This window comes from Belonocnema kinseyi, chromosome 4, assembly GCF_010883055.1.
Source record: "Belonocnema kinseyi isolate 2016_QV_RU_SX_M_011 chromosome 4, B_treatae_v1, whole genome shotgun sequence".
In the NCBI taxonomy this organism is placed as follows: domain Eukaryota; kingdom Metazoa; phylum Arthropoda; class Insecta; order Hymenoptera; family Cynipidae; genus Belonocnema; species Belonocnema kinseyi.
In genome coordinates, this window is record NC_046660.1 from 148,015,883 (window position 1) to 148,030,797 (window position 14,915).

The 14,915-nt window shown below is 36.0% G+C and overlaps 1 non-coding gene across 1 annotated transcript; it reads left to right on the forward strand.

Moving 5' to 3' along the window:
• Positions 1 to 2,663: 2,663 nt before the first annotated feature.
• Trnat-ugu lies at positions 2,664 to 2,736 on the forward strand. The gene has a single exon. It is a non-coding gene; the product is annotated as a tRNA-Thr (tRNA).
• Positions 2,737 to 14,915: the final 12,179 nt, after the last annotated feature.

A 14,915-nucleotide genomic window follows, 5' to 3' on the forward strand; every position in this document is an offset into this window, starting at 1 on the left:
ATTTTACATAGATGAAACTGCTTAAAACTTAACTAAACTATTTTGGTTCTCTTTCTCCCATTTCATTTAACTTTTAAAAATACAACTCCTCCTACCCCCTTTCTGCAATTTTCCCCCACTTCTGTTTATTTCCACCACTACCTAACTAATAACCTATCATAGTTCAAGATGCCTATATGAACCTTGTTCAGACACGTTTAAACCCCCCTCACCACCTTATATCCGATCATTTTGATACATAAACTGTACTTATGCCTTTTTACTTATTAGTGCCTCTGCATTCCAATCTCTGGATTGGAACTACAGACCGATGGACGTTTTGAACCAATTGTCAAAATTGTTACTAATAAACTACAGGGAATCATTTTTGGAGTTCCAACATGGACAACATTCCTGCAACAGATCAATATCATCGACGATTATTTTGAAAAGGAGAAACAACCCTCATCAGATCATACTGAACTCCTTGAGATAAATGACTACAAAGTGATATTTACAACATCTTTTGGAGAAAAGACCATTATTTTCGACATTATACCTGTACCTGTATCTGTTCCAGAATGTGAAAATAGTGAAAATGCTTGTGAAGTGAAGAAAAAAAAAGTATATGTACCTGCTGTTGCAATGAAAAAAACCACTTTTATTGGTTTAAAGAATGTTCTTTTGTGTGCAGACGAGTATGTTAGTATGCTGAAAACCTTGTGTGGCTTAGTCGAAAATTGTGTGACTGAAATTGCAACATCATTAACTGATCATTGTATTTCCAAAAAGTTGCCCGAAAGTTGCCCGTTTTTGAAAATTTTCTTCGTATAATAAATGTCTTTTTTTAAAAGTATGTCAACATGTATCTACTTATTATCCTTCCTTTTACTAAATATTCAGTAGCCTTAAGATGGTTAGCGATTTATTTTGGAAAAAGTATCACTTTGAAGTTAATAAAAAAATTGTATACAATCTTTTTGTAGCTTCAGGAGGTAATCAATTTTTGCAACCCTCTATGAAAAGTTTTACTTCCAACAGGCGGTCAGTAAGTAACGGGAGCCAAAAGGGACTTCCTAATGCTTTTACATTGACCTATACATGCTCGAAATAGATGCGATTTAAGTGTGACTAATACGTTCAGCTTCCCAGGCAGTTGCGGATACATTTTTCTAGGTGATTAGAACAAAATAACACAGTCAGGATGTGACAGGATATACTCTCATAAATTACCCTTCAAACAAGTGTTCGAGAGTGGAGAGTAGAGAAGAGGAGTCGGTACGCGCACCCTCAAGTCGGCTGCAAACAGGTGTCCCATAGTGGTGAGGGTGGGGCCCACCACCTTGGCGAGGGGGTCGGCGCCATAGTGCGGTGAAGGGGGAAAAGGAAAGTGGAGGGGGTAGCCTGTCCATAGTGGCCCGGTACTACTGGTAAGGTTGGTACACTCGGAGCCCTGGGGCGCAGGGCTGAAATAAATGTTTGGGTCCCCTCAGAAATAGATCACAGACCGGCCCCATAACCCTATTGTACCCTATATTTAAAAATGTATAAGAAGATGAAAGCCTCCTAGAGGCAGGCATTAAAAAAACCCAAAAAAACCGGGAATTTCTGTAAAAACAAACTTTAAAAATAATCAGAGCAGCCCGCAGTCACTGCTGGTAACTTTGTTTCTCAAATCACTTCTTTAGTCACTTTTTAAAATAAAAAGATCACATCACAGACTTTTCCTTCAATAAATATTTTAATTCAAGCCTATACCTATTTCTGAATTCTCTTGAATTCTTTTAGAATAATTATAGGTCTCTTTAAAGATTCGAAGAAATTTTAAATAGATTTTAATCATTCGAAAGGATTTAAATGATTGCATGCTATATTTAAAACACCTCAGGCATTTTCAAGACCTTTTAACTGAAAAAAATTAACAGGAATTTTAATAGATTCCAAAGAATTATTAAATAATTTCAATAATTTGAAGGGATTTTAAGTCCTTTGAAATATTTTAGTATGAATTTTCTAGAATTCCGGAAGATATGGGAGGATGTAAGGTATGGAAGATTTTAAAGGACCTATAAGGTTTGAGAATATGATATAAATTTTTATGTATTTTTATACATTTTACAGGAATTCTCTTGCATTTTTCCACTAATTATCTATTGGATCCTGAGGGTCAATTGATACACAGTGTTCCAATAATTATTTCAAATCCCGCGGTATTTTTGAAATATTTGAAAAGTTTCAAACTATTCTGAAGGATTTTAAATATTTTATATTAATTTAAAATGTTATAAAGAAGTTTTTAATTGATTTTAGTAATTTAATGAAATTTAAAACTATTTTTTAAATATTTGAGGATACTGTAAAAGACTCCTAGGCATTTTGAACAGTTTAAAACATTTTCAAGGGATTTCAAAAGATATCGAAGGATTTAACTACTTAAAGAAATTTTAAACAATTCGCATACATTTTTTCATTTATTCCTTATTAAAAAAAAATTTAAGCACATAGTTTTATAACCAACATTCTTATAGATAATTGGTTTGTTTCATAAAAAATTATTTACAAATTAAGCACATATATTATGCTAAGCAGGTTTTTTCGAAATCTCCTTAAAATAATAACATCTATGAAAAATAATTTTGATCGAAATTAAAGCAAATTCGAGTTCTAAAATTTTCACTGTTGGTGCTGCGGTGGCGCAATTGGTAGCGCCCCTCACATGTAATGATGAGGTTGTTGGTTCAAACCCAGCCCGCAGTGAATTTTCTTAGAACTTATTTTTCTCGCGTTTTCAATTAATTTCGCGTAATAAAAATTGATTATGATATAGTAGTTCTTCTACTTATCAAACGAATAATACAAAGACCTCTGTCGTACAAACATAAAAAAACCACTTAAACATTTAGATTAATTTCACGAAAATCCCGCGGAAAAATTGAATATTCAAATTTCGATCCAAATGACTCAAAGTACAGGAGAAAATCGCAAAAATGAACTAGAACCATAGAAAGACCTAAACAATTTTGTTTTAACAATTCCTTTATAGGACTTGACAATTAAGTGTAATTTTAAGAAAATGCCTTGAATAAACATAATATTCAAATTCTGATTAAAACGACTCAGAATAAAGGAAAAAGTATTGAAAAGGAATTATAACTTTGGAAAGTCTTAAATAATTTCATTTTTAGCATTTTTGTTTACGACTTGAATATTTAGTTAGATTTTACAAAAATACTGTGGAAAATAGAAAATTAAAATTTCGATCCAAGTGATTCAATATACATGAAAAAATCTCAAAGAAGGAATTATAATGTTTGAAAAGTCCTAAATAATTTTATTGTAACAATTTTTTATTGGACTTTACAATTTAGTTTAATTTTACGAAAATATGGTGGAAAAATAGAAAATTCAAATTTTGATATGAACGATTGAAAATACAGGGAAAAAATCTCTAAAAGCAATTATAAATTTTGAAAAATCCTAAATAATAATTTTATTTTAGTCATTTTTTAAACTTGACAATTTAGTTTAGATTCACGAAAATACTGTAGAAAATTTGAAAATCTAAATTTTGATCTAAACCATTCAATATATATAAAAAATCTCAAAAAGGAGTTATAATTTTTTTAAAGTCCTAAATAATTATATTCTAACCATTTTTTTATTGGGCTTGATAATTTACTTTAAGGGCATGTGATACTTACAGTTTCCCCGGCTTTTTTCCACCAAAATGAAAATTTTTAAAAACTGAATTCGGAAATGCTATACAATATCATAACGGATGTCCCCGGACTCTTTTTTGAGGGATAATAAAAATAAATTTATTGCGCTAAATAAAAATTGTATCTATATAAATTATTTTGAGGTTACGTCGTTTTTCATCTCTGCCTTTCCGATATTCTGGAAATTATTTATAAAATAAACTTTTTTGATTGCCTGCGAACAAGGTTAGTTCCGGGAGATTAGTTACTATGTTTATTTGTAAGTCCAAAGTTTTAACAATATTAAAAATATCAGCACGTTGTTAACAATATCAAAAAAATTTTGATAAAATAACACATAAAAAGTGTGTTGGGACGTCCGATAGCATGTTAGCTATCATTTCCCAGGTTTTGAAAACCGGGATTAGAGTTGGACCCAGAAAAGACTGGAGCCTTATTAGTCACGAAAAGGAGTAAACTGAGTCCAGTATGGTTCACCATACAGGGAGTAAGGGTAGATCCTAGTCTCGCTATAAAATACCTAGGCGTATATATTGACAAAAAATTAAACTTTGCTAGGCATGTTAATGAAGCGACACAAAAAGCAAGCAAGACTGCAAATGCATTAATGGGCATTATGCCCAACAATGGAGGCCCAAGAGCATCAAAAAGAGCGCTATTGTCCAGTGTGGTTCACTCGCAACTGCTATACGCAGCGCCAGTCTGGGCGAAAGCAGTGACAAAGCAGAAACAAAAAAGGCTTTTAACTAAAGTACAGAGACAGATGACCATACGAATATGCAGTGCATAACGAACAATATTATCGGTTGGGGCAGCGGTTATATTTAGAACGCCACCGATTCATCTGATGATAGAAGAGCGAGAGGAGCACTATGAAGGTAGAGACCCAGAAAATGCTAGAAGAAATCTCATGGAGAAATGGCAGCAAGAACGGGAATTGACAGAACATGGACGATGGACTTATGAACTGATCCGATCGATAAACCTATGGATATACAAGAAGCATGGAGAATGGATTACTTCGTAACGCAAGCTCCATCAGGACACGGGTGTTTCACGAAATATCTGCATGATAGAAAAAGGGCGGAAACAGATAGATGTATCTACTGTGGTAAAACGGATGATGCAAGACATACGATGTTTGTGTGTGAGCGATGGTACTTCGAAAGAGAAACTTTTCTGCAAGAAACGCAGTCTCCCTTCACCCCATCTAACATGATGAAATGCTTATTAAAGTCTGAGCGGCATTGGGACATCGCTTACCAAACAATAAGAAAAATAATTGCGACAAAAGAAAAAGAATATAGAGAATTTAAAGGCAGATGTGAGCAGGTGAGGAGTTAAGGTTTAGTGGGTAAGTGCCTCTTCGGTAAGTCCCACACTCACCTTCGTTCCTCGTGGACTATGCGTCCATCTGTGCATCTGGCGTATACGTATATATACGCTATACGTTACGGAGAATGAAGGCCTTCGGCAGATGAACGATTCCCGTACACGGATTTTTAAGAAGTACTACCAGGAGTACTTTGAAAAAAAAACAGGAGAGTATGGTGCTATTAGCAGACATCTTAAATGAGATGGGAGACTTCTGCGAAACGAAGAAAAATATGTGGCGTCCGATACGAGATGGGGTCATTAAGGCTAAGTCTCAAATGGAAATGTTGCGTCATTACACACAGGGCCTTCAGAGGAACTCTGAAGGCCTTTGTGGAAATGGCAGAGGAAATGGCGGAGAAACTAGCACGCGCGGGACACCTGAAGGTGGGATGGGTGTTCTGTCGTGTCCGTAAGAAGAAGGACACAAAGAGGTGCTACAGATGCATAGGCTTCGGCCATGTGGCGGAGGCTTATCAGCATATCCGAAAATAATGAAAATCGCAGTCAAAGAAAACTTCCGGAAGTAGAAAAACCGTCACACTTACAGAAAAAAAATCATTAAAATTCCCCAAGTTACCGGTGCCCATCGACACCGGTCCTAAAATTTGCTCCTGGACGCCCCTAGCAAAATATCCAAAAATAAAGACAAAGACAGACAAGGAAAACTTCCGGAGGTAGAAAACCCGTCACACTTAAAAAAAAATCGTTCGAATTCCCCAAATTACCGGTATCCATCGAAACCAGACCTCGACTGTGTTCTTGGGCACCCCTAATTACATATTTAAAAACAAAGAAAGTCGTGGTTTAGGAAAACTTTTGGGGGTTGAAAAACCGTCACCTTTAACGAAAAAAAAATCGCTGAAATTCCTCAAATTACCAATGACCATCGACATCGCTTCTTAAATGTGTCCTTAAGCACCCCTAACATCATATCAAAAAATAAAGTAACTCGCAGTCAAGGAAAACTTTTGGAGGTAGAAATACCAACACCCTTAAAGGAAAAAAAATGTTAAAATTCCCCAAATCACCAGTGCCCAACGACATTCCTCCTAAAATTTGCCTCTGTACATCCCTAACAGAATATCCGAAAATAAACGAAATCGCAGTAAAGGAAAACTTCCGGAGGCAGAAGAAGCGTCACGCTTAAAGGAAAAAATCGTTTAAATTCCCCAAATTACCGGTGCCCATCGACACTGGTCCTAAAATTTGCCTCTGGACACTCCTAGCAAAACATCTAAAAATAAAAATAATTGCAGCCAAGGAAAACGTTGGGGGTAGAATAACCGTCACCCTAAAACAAAAAAAATCGTTAAAATTTCCCAAATCTGCTTTTCCCTTCGAAAGTTGACTGAAAATGTGTCTTTAGATACCCCTACCAACATATCCCAAAATATAGAAATCTTAGGCAAGGAAGACCTTCGGAGGTAGAAAAACCGCCACACTTAACAAAAACAATCGTTAAAATTCCCCAAATTACCGGTGCCTGTCGACACTGGATCTAGAATGTGTCATTGGACACCCCTAACAGCATATCTGAAAATAAGGAAGGTTGCTGTCAAGAAAAACTTCCGGAGGTAGAATAACCGTCACACTTTTTAAAAAAATCGTTAGAAGCACCCAAATTACCCGCGCCCATCAGAACCAGTCCTCAAATGTTTCTTTGGGCACCCATAATTACATATTGAAAAATAAAGATAATCGTAGTCAAGGAAAACTTTTGGGTGTAGAAAAACCGATACCCTCAACGAAAGCAAAAATCGTTAAATTTCCCCAAATTACCGAGGGCCTTTGAAATCGGTCCTTAAATGCGTCTTTGGGCACCCTTATCACCATATTAAAAAATAAAGGAAATTACAGACAAGGAAAACTTTCGGAGGTAGAAAAACCATCACCCTTAACGTGAAAAAAATCGTTAAAATTCCCCAAGTTACCAGTGCCCATCGACACCGGACCTAAAATTTGCCTCTGGACGACCTTAATGCATATCCGAAAATAAAGGAAATCCTAGTCAAGGAGAACTTTCGCAGGTAGATAAACCGTCACACTTAAAGGAAAAAAATCGTTAAAATTCCCCATAATACCGGTGGCCTTCGATACCGGTCCTTAAATGTTTCTTTGGAAACCCCTTAATACATATTCAAAAATAAAGGATATCCTAGTCAAGGAAAACTTTTGGGCGTAAAAAAACTGTCACCCTTAACGAAAACAAAAGTCGTTAATATTCCCCAAATTTTCGATGAATAACGACATCGGATCTTAAATGCCTCCTTGTGCACCCCTAACAACATATATAGAAATAAAGAAAATCTAATTCAAGGAAAATTTTCGGAGGTAGAAATACCATCGCCCTTAACGGAAAAAAATTGCTAAAATTCCCCAAATTGCGTTGCCCACCGACACTGGTTCTAAAATGTGTAATTAGACACCCCTAGCAACATATCCAAAAAAAAAAGAAAATCGTAGACAAGGAAAACTTTTGTGGACAGAAAAACCGTCACCCTTAACGAAAACAAAAATCGTTAAAATTCCCCAAATTACCGATGAACATTGACATCGGTCCTTAAATGCGTCCTTGTGCACCCCTAACAAAATATTTTAAAATAAAGAAAATTGCAGTCAAGGAGAACTTTCGGAGGTAGAAAAACCATTATCCTTAACGGAAAAATATCGTTTACCAGTGCACATCGACACCGGCCCTTAAATTTGCCACTGGACAATCATAGCAAAATATCCAAAAATAAAGACAATCGCAGCCAAGGAAAACTTTCGGAGGTAGAAAAACTGTCACTCTTAACGATCGAAATATCGCTAAAATTCCATAAACTACCGGTGCCATTCGAAACAGGTCCTCAAATGTGTGTTTGGACACCCCTAACAGCTTATCCGAAAATAAAGGAAATCGCAATAAAGGAAAACTTTCGGAGGTAGAAAAACCGCCACGCTTAACGATAAAAAATCGTTAAAATTCCCCAAATTACCGGTGCCCATCGAAAATCTAAATAAATATTTAAAAATAACGATAATCGCAATCAAGGAAAACTTTTGCGGGTAGAAAAACCAACACCCTTAACATAAAAAAAAAATCGTTCAAATTCCCCAATTTGCCGGTGCCCATCGACACTGGTTCTAAAATTTGTCTCTGGACACCCCTAACAGCATATCCGAAAATAAAGAAAATCGCAGTCAAGGAAAACTTTCGGAGGTAGAAAAACCGCCACACTTAACGAAAAAAAATCGTTAAAATTCCCCAAATTACCGGTGCCTGTCGACACTGGATCTAAAATGTGTCATTGGACACCCCTAACAGCATATCTGAAAATAAGGAAGGTCGCAGTCAAGAAAAACTTCCGGAGGTAGAATAACCGTCACCCTTGAAGAAAAAAATCGTTAAAATTCCCCAAATTACCCGCGCCCATCAAAACTAGTCCTCAAATGTTTCTTTGGGCACCCATAAATATATATTAAAAAATAAAGATAATCGTAGTCAAGGAAAACTTTTGGGTGTAGAAAAACCGATACCCTTAACGAAAGCAAAAATCGTTAAATTTCCCCAAATTACCGAGGGCCATTGACATCGGTCCTTAAATGCGTCTTTGGGCACCCTTAACACCATATTAAAAAATAAAGGAAATTGCAGACATGGAAAACTTTCGGAGGTAGAAAAACCATCACCCTTAACGTAAAAAAAAAATCGTTAAAATTCTCCAAATTACCAGTGCCCATCGACACCGGTCTTAAAATTTACCTCTGGACACCCTTAGAAGCATATCCGAAAAAAAATCCTAGCCTAGGAGAACGTTCGGAGGTAGATAAACCGTCACACTTAAAGTAAAAAAATCGTTAAAATTCCCCGAATTACCGGTGGCCTTTGATACCGGTCCGTAAATGTGTCTTTGGAAACCCCTAAATACATATTCAAAAATATAGGAAATCGTAGACAAGGAAAACTTTTGGGCGTAAAAAAACCGTCACCCTTAACGAAAACAGAAATCGTTAAAATTCCCCAAATTACCAATGAACATTAACATCGGTCCTTAAATGCGTCCTTGGGCAACCCTAACATCATATTTAGAAATAATGAAAATCGCATTCAAGGAAAACTTTCGGAGGTAGAAATACCATCACCCTTAACGGAAAAAAATGGTTAAAATTGCCCAAATTACCGTTGCCCATCGACACTGGTCCCAAAATTTGCCTCAGGACAACCCTAACAGCATAGCCGAAAATAAAGAAAATCGCAGTCAAGGAAAACTTTTTGGTAGCAAAAAAACCATCACCCTTAACGAAAAAAATATCGTTAAAATTTCCCAAATTACCCTTGTCCATCGACACCCCGCGTATAGTATGTCTTTGGACATCCCTAACAACACATACAAAAATAAAAAAAATCGAATTCAAGGAAAACTTTTGGGGGTAGAAAAAACGTCACCCTTAAAGAAAAATTATCGTTAAAGTAACACAAATTACCGGATCCCGTCAACATTGGCCCATAAATTTATCTTTGGACAAGCCTAGCAACATATCCAAAAATAAAGGAAATCACAGTCAAGGAAAACTTTTGGGGGTAGAAAAACCATCACCCCTAACGAAAAAAAATTGTTAAAGTTCGTTAAATTACCAGTGCCCATTGCCACCGGTCCTAAAATGTGTCTTTCGACAATCCTAACAATTTATCCAAAAATAAAAAATATCGCAGCCAAGGAAAACTTTTGGGGATAGAAGAATCGTTCCACTTTACGAAAAAAAAATCGTTAAAATTCCCCAAATCACCTGTATGCATTGACATCAGTCGTAGAATGTGTCTGTGGACACTCCTTTCAGCATATTCGAAAATAAAGAAAATAGCAGTAAAGGAAAACATTTGAGAGTAGAAAAACCGTCACCATTAACGAAAAATCAATCGTCAAAATACCTTAAATTACCGGTGGCAATCGGCATCGGTCCTAAAATTTGTGTTTGGACACCCCTAACAACATATTCAACAATAAAAAAAAACGCAGTCAAGGAAACCTTTTGGGGTAGAAAAACCATCACCCTTAAAGAAATAAATTGTTAAAATTCCCCAAATTACCGGTGCACGTCGAAAAAGATCCTTCAATTTGTCTCCGCACATGCCTAGGAACATATCCAAAATTAAAGAAAATCGCAGTCAAGGAAAACTTTTGAAGGTAGAAAAACTGTCATCATAAACGAAAATGAATCGTTAAAATTCCCCAAATTACCGGTTCCCATCGACACCTAAAATATGTCCTTGGACACTCCTAACAATGTATAAAATAATAAAGAATATCGCATCCAAGGAAAACTTTTGCGGATAGAAAAACCGTCACCCTTAATTAAAAAAAATCGTCAAAATACTCCAAGAGACCAGTGCCTATCCACATCGGTCCTAAAATATGTTTTTAGACACCCCAAGCAACATATCCAAAAATAAAGAATATCGCAGTCAAGAAAAACTTTAGGGGTTAGAAAACCCGTCATCCTTACAGAAAAAAATCTTTAAATTTCCCCAAATTACCGGTGCCCATCGACACCGGTCCTTAAATGTGTCTTTAGACACCCCTAGCAAAATATCCAAAAATAAAGGAAGTCGCAGTCAAGGAAAGCTTTTGGGAGTAGAAAAAACGCCAAACTTAAAGAAAAGAAGTCTTTGAAATTCTCCAATTTACCGGTGAACGTCGACACCGATCCTTAAATTTGTTTTTAAACACACCTAGCAACATATCCAAAAATAAAGGAAAATGCAGTCAAGGAAAACTTTTGGGGATAGAATAACCGTCACCCCTTACGAAAAAAAATCGTCAAATTACTCAAAATGATCGGTGCCCATCGTCATTGGTCCTAAAATATGTCTTTGGACACCCCAGCAACGTATTTGAAGATAAAGAAAATCGCAGTCGAAGTAATCTTTTGAGGGTAGAAAAACCGTCACACATAACGAAAAAAAATGCTTAAAATTCCCCAAATTACCGGTGCCCGTCGGCACCTAATATATGTCGTTGGAAACCCCTAACAATGTATACAATAATAAAGAATATCGCATTCAAGGAAACGTTTTGGGGATAGAAAAAACGTCACATGTAAATAAAAAAAATCATGAAAATACTCCAAATGACCGGTACCCATTCACATTGGTCCTTAAATATGTCTTTGGACACCCCAGCAATATATTCAAAAATGAAGAAAATCGCAATCAAGGAAAACTTTTGGGGGTAGAAAGCCTGTCACCCTTAACGTGTATAAAATCGATAAACTTCCGTAAATTACCGGTGCCCATTGACACCAGTCCTAGAATTTGTGTTTCGACACCCCTAAAAATGTACAAAAAATAAAGAAACTCGCAGTCAAGGAAAACTTCTGGGGGTATAAAAACCTTCACCCTCAGCGAAAAAAAATCTTTAACACACCCCAAATTACAGGTAGCTATCGAGATCGGTCCTAAAATGTCTCTTTGGACACTTCTAACAACATATCGAAAATGGAAGAAAATCGCAGCCAAGGAAACCTTCGGGTGGTAAAAAAAATGTCGTCCATAACGAAAAAGAAATATTTAAAATTCCCCAAATTACCGGTGCCCGTCGACATCGGTCCTCAAATTTGTTTTTGGACAGGCCTGTCAACTTATCCAAAAATAAAGGAAATCGCAGTCAAGGAAATCTTTTGGGGGAAGGATAACCGTCAACCTTAACGGAAAAAAGTCGTTAAAATTCCCCATATTACCGATGCCCATCGACACCTAAAATATGTGTGTTAGACACCCCTAACAATGTTTCCAAAAATAAAGAATATCGCAGCCAAGTAAAACTTTTGGGGATAGAAAAACCGTCACACTTAACGAAAAAAAATGGTTAAAATACCCCAAATTACCGTAGCCCATCGACGCCTAAAATATGTCGTTGAAAACCCCTAACAATGTTTCCAAAAATATAAGGAATATCGCAGCCAAGGGAAAATTCTGGGTATAGAAAAACCGTCACACTTAACGAAAAAAAAATGGTCAAAATACTCAAAATTATCGGTGCCCACCGACATTGGTCCTTAAATATGTCTTCAAACACCCCAGCAACATATTTAGAAATAAAGAATATCGCAGCCAAGGAAAACTTTTGGGGGTCGAGAAACAGTCACCCTTAACAAAAAAAAATGTTTAAATACCCTCAATTACAGGTGGATATCGACATCGGTCCTCAAATGTGTCTTTGGATACGCTTAACAACATATCGAAAATAGAAGAAAATTGCATGCAAGGAAACCATTGGGGAGTAGAAAAACTGTCACCCTTAACGAAAAAAAAAATCTTCAAAATTTTCCAAATTACCGGTGTCCATCGACACCAGTCGTAGAATATGTCTTTAGAAACCCCTAGCAACATATCCAAAAACAAAGAAAATCGCAGACAAGGAAAACTTTTGGGGGTAGAAAAAGCGTCACCCTTGAAAAAGAAAAAATCGTCAAAATACTCCAAATGACCGGTGCCCATCCACATCGGTCTTAATATATGTTTTTGCAAAAACATATACTATATCTACTACTACTATATCTTTCTTACAGCTCCAAAAAATTCTGTATTGGCGAAGATGAAGGAATCTGGAGCAAAAGAACTAAAAACTTTGACGAAATGTACGAACATTTAAGTAACAATGCAGAATGATTCGCCAAAACCAACCTGAGAGACGAGCGTTAAAACTTGCAGTGCTAGCCTTTGCCATGTACGGCTATTAGTTTGCAATTTCCGACATAAGGCTTGCTCAGGTTGACGATTTCTTGCCAAGGTCTTCTGAAGAGATCGTTTATGGACAAACGGACTCATTATAAAAGATGCAGGAACGACGGTAAGAGCAACGTAGTTTATCCTACCCCCGCCAAATTAGTGCATGAGGTTGACAGGTCCATTACTTGTCCAACAACTTTAGCGGGACAGGTGCTGCGAATTGCTCTTATTCCGGCCCAAATCACTCCTCAAGTGAATCATGAGGTAAATCAGTTTATTTTAGAAAACTGTGAGATTTGGTCATGCATTCACTTTGACGAAAGTAAGGGTCATAAATTTTACCCAGTTCTCCCTAATTTTCCCTTCACCGCCCAAGACAACATTCGACATTCGCGACATGTAAACGCACCAGTACGAGGACTGCGTGGCGAGTTTGTGCAAAAGTCAACGAATATTCGGTCCACATATGTCGAAACCCCTAATCATACGAAAAAAGTTAAAAAAAGCAAGCATCAGAACCACGTGGGGAATTTCGACGCAAGTCACAGAATATTCTGTTGGCAAAAGCGCAACTTTTAGATTCCACAGTTCAACAATGTGATTTTCCCGATTCTCTCGTATCTGACAGAACCCATGCTGAAATTGAAGGTAACGATGTTTGATCCGCATATGTTGATAGAGGCGACGAATGATAACGAATCCGATGAGTTAGACTCCAACGCGGATCGTGACGACTCAGAAGCTGTCCTTAACGTTTTTTTATTTCTTTTTTTATTTCCTAACTTATATTCACACGTAGCGTCACATCGAGTTGAAACATTTCGATACTAAACAAGAAGCACTAAGAATTGTGGGTCTGGCGCTAAATTTGTATAATTATGAAAAAAGTTTTTTGTTTTCAATCATTTTCTTTTCTTAATTATTAAAATGTAGGACCAGACACAGCTTTCTTAGTGCTCCTTATTTATTATCCAAAATTTTCAACTTGATGTGGCGCTTCGTGTGAAAAGAAGTTGTGAAATGAAAAAAGTGACGGTAAGGTTGGAACCTGAACACGTGACCCACTCATTGCATAGCCTTAAATTGGTTTATAATTTTAAGAAGAATAGTCTTATGAGAATTTTTTTCATTAAAATATTGAAAATGATAGAAAAATTTAAAAAAATTAAAAATCAGGCTTGACAACTTTCTTTGAAATGTTATTAGCTTAAACAGAACATCAAATATTTAAAAAATTTAATATGCATGAAAATATGGTTCATGTGTTCAAAAATATTTAAAAACTGTAAATACAACGGTATCTGGTGCAGAAATCTTGATCTGGCCCCGATCAGGGCCAGGCCAGTCCAGATTGGGTCGCGATCGGGAATCCTGGTCGGGGCCAGATAGCGGATAAAACACAAGCCCAGATTGGGGCCAGGGTGGGACACACAATTGGGAAATCCAATCGGTGCCCTGGGTGCCCGATCATTACACGATTAGTCTCATTATAATCGATTCGTGAATTTCACGAATGGAAATTTAATATAAGTAAACTCTAAACTATCAAATGGTCCTTTCTTTTCGAAGGCCACCTGAATATTTTTAATTTCCAATTAAGTTATATTCAGTTCAAATTAAAGTACTGTAGACACAAAAATTAGTAATTCAAGTCTGAATATTTGTATTTATAAATCAAAAATAATTGATAAAAATGTTTCTCTTCACTAATAATTTCTTAGTGATACTATTAAAGTTTAGTTTAGTCTATTAGTTTAAAATTTGGTACAAAATCGATCAGCAGATAAAGCCAATTTGTTCATTTAAACAAAATTAATATTGTAAAAATATTGTAAATTTCTAATATTTTCTTAAACCTAAGGTGATATACAAAATAATCAACATTTTGTAATGTTAGTGGGCTAATTTTAAAGCTATTTTTCCATACAATATTAGCAGCTTACGAGCATAAATCTATTTTAAAAAATCCTATTACAATGCCTAGGGGCTTAAGTGTGTAATAACATAGTTGGAAACAATTGAAATATATTATCTGTAGGCAAATTAATGTAAATCTTTTAAAATCCTTTCAACCTTCTTAAATTCCTTTAAATCTCTTTAAATTCCTTAAAATGTTTGAATTTTTTAAA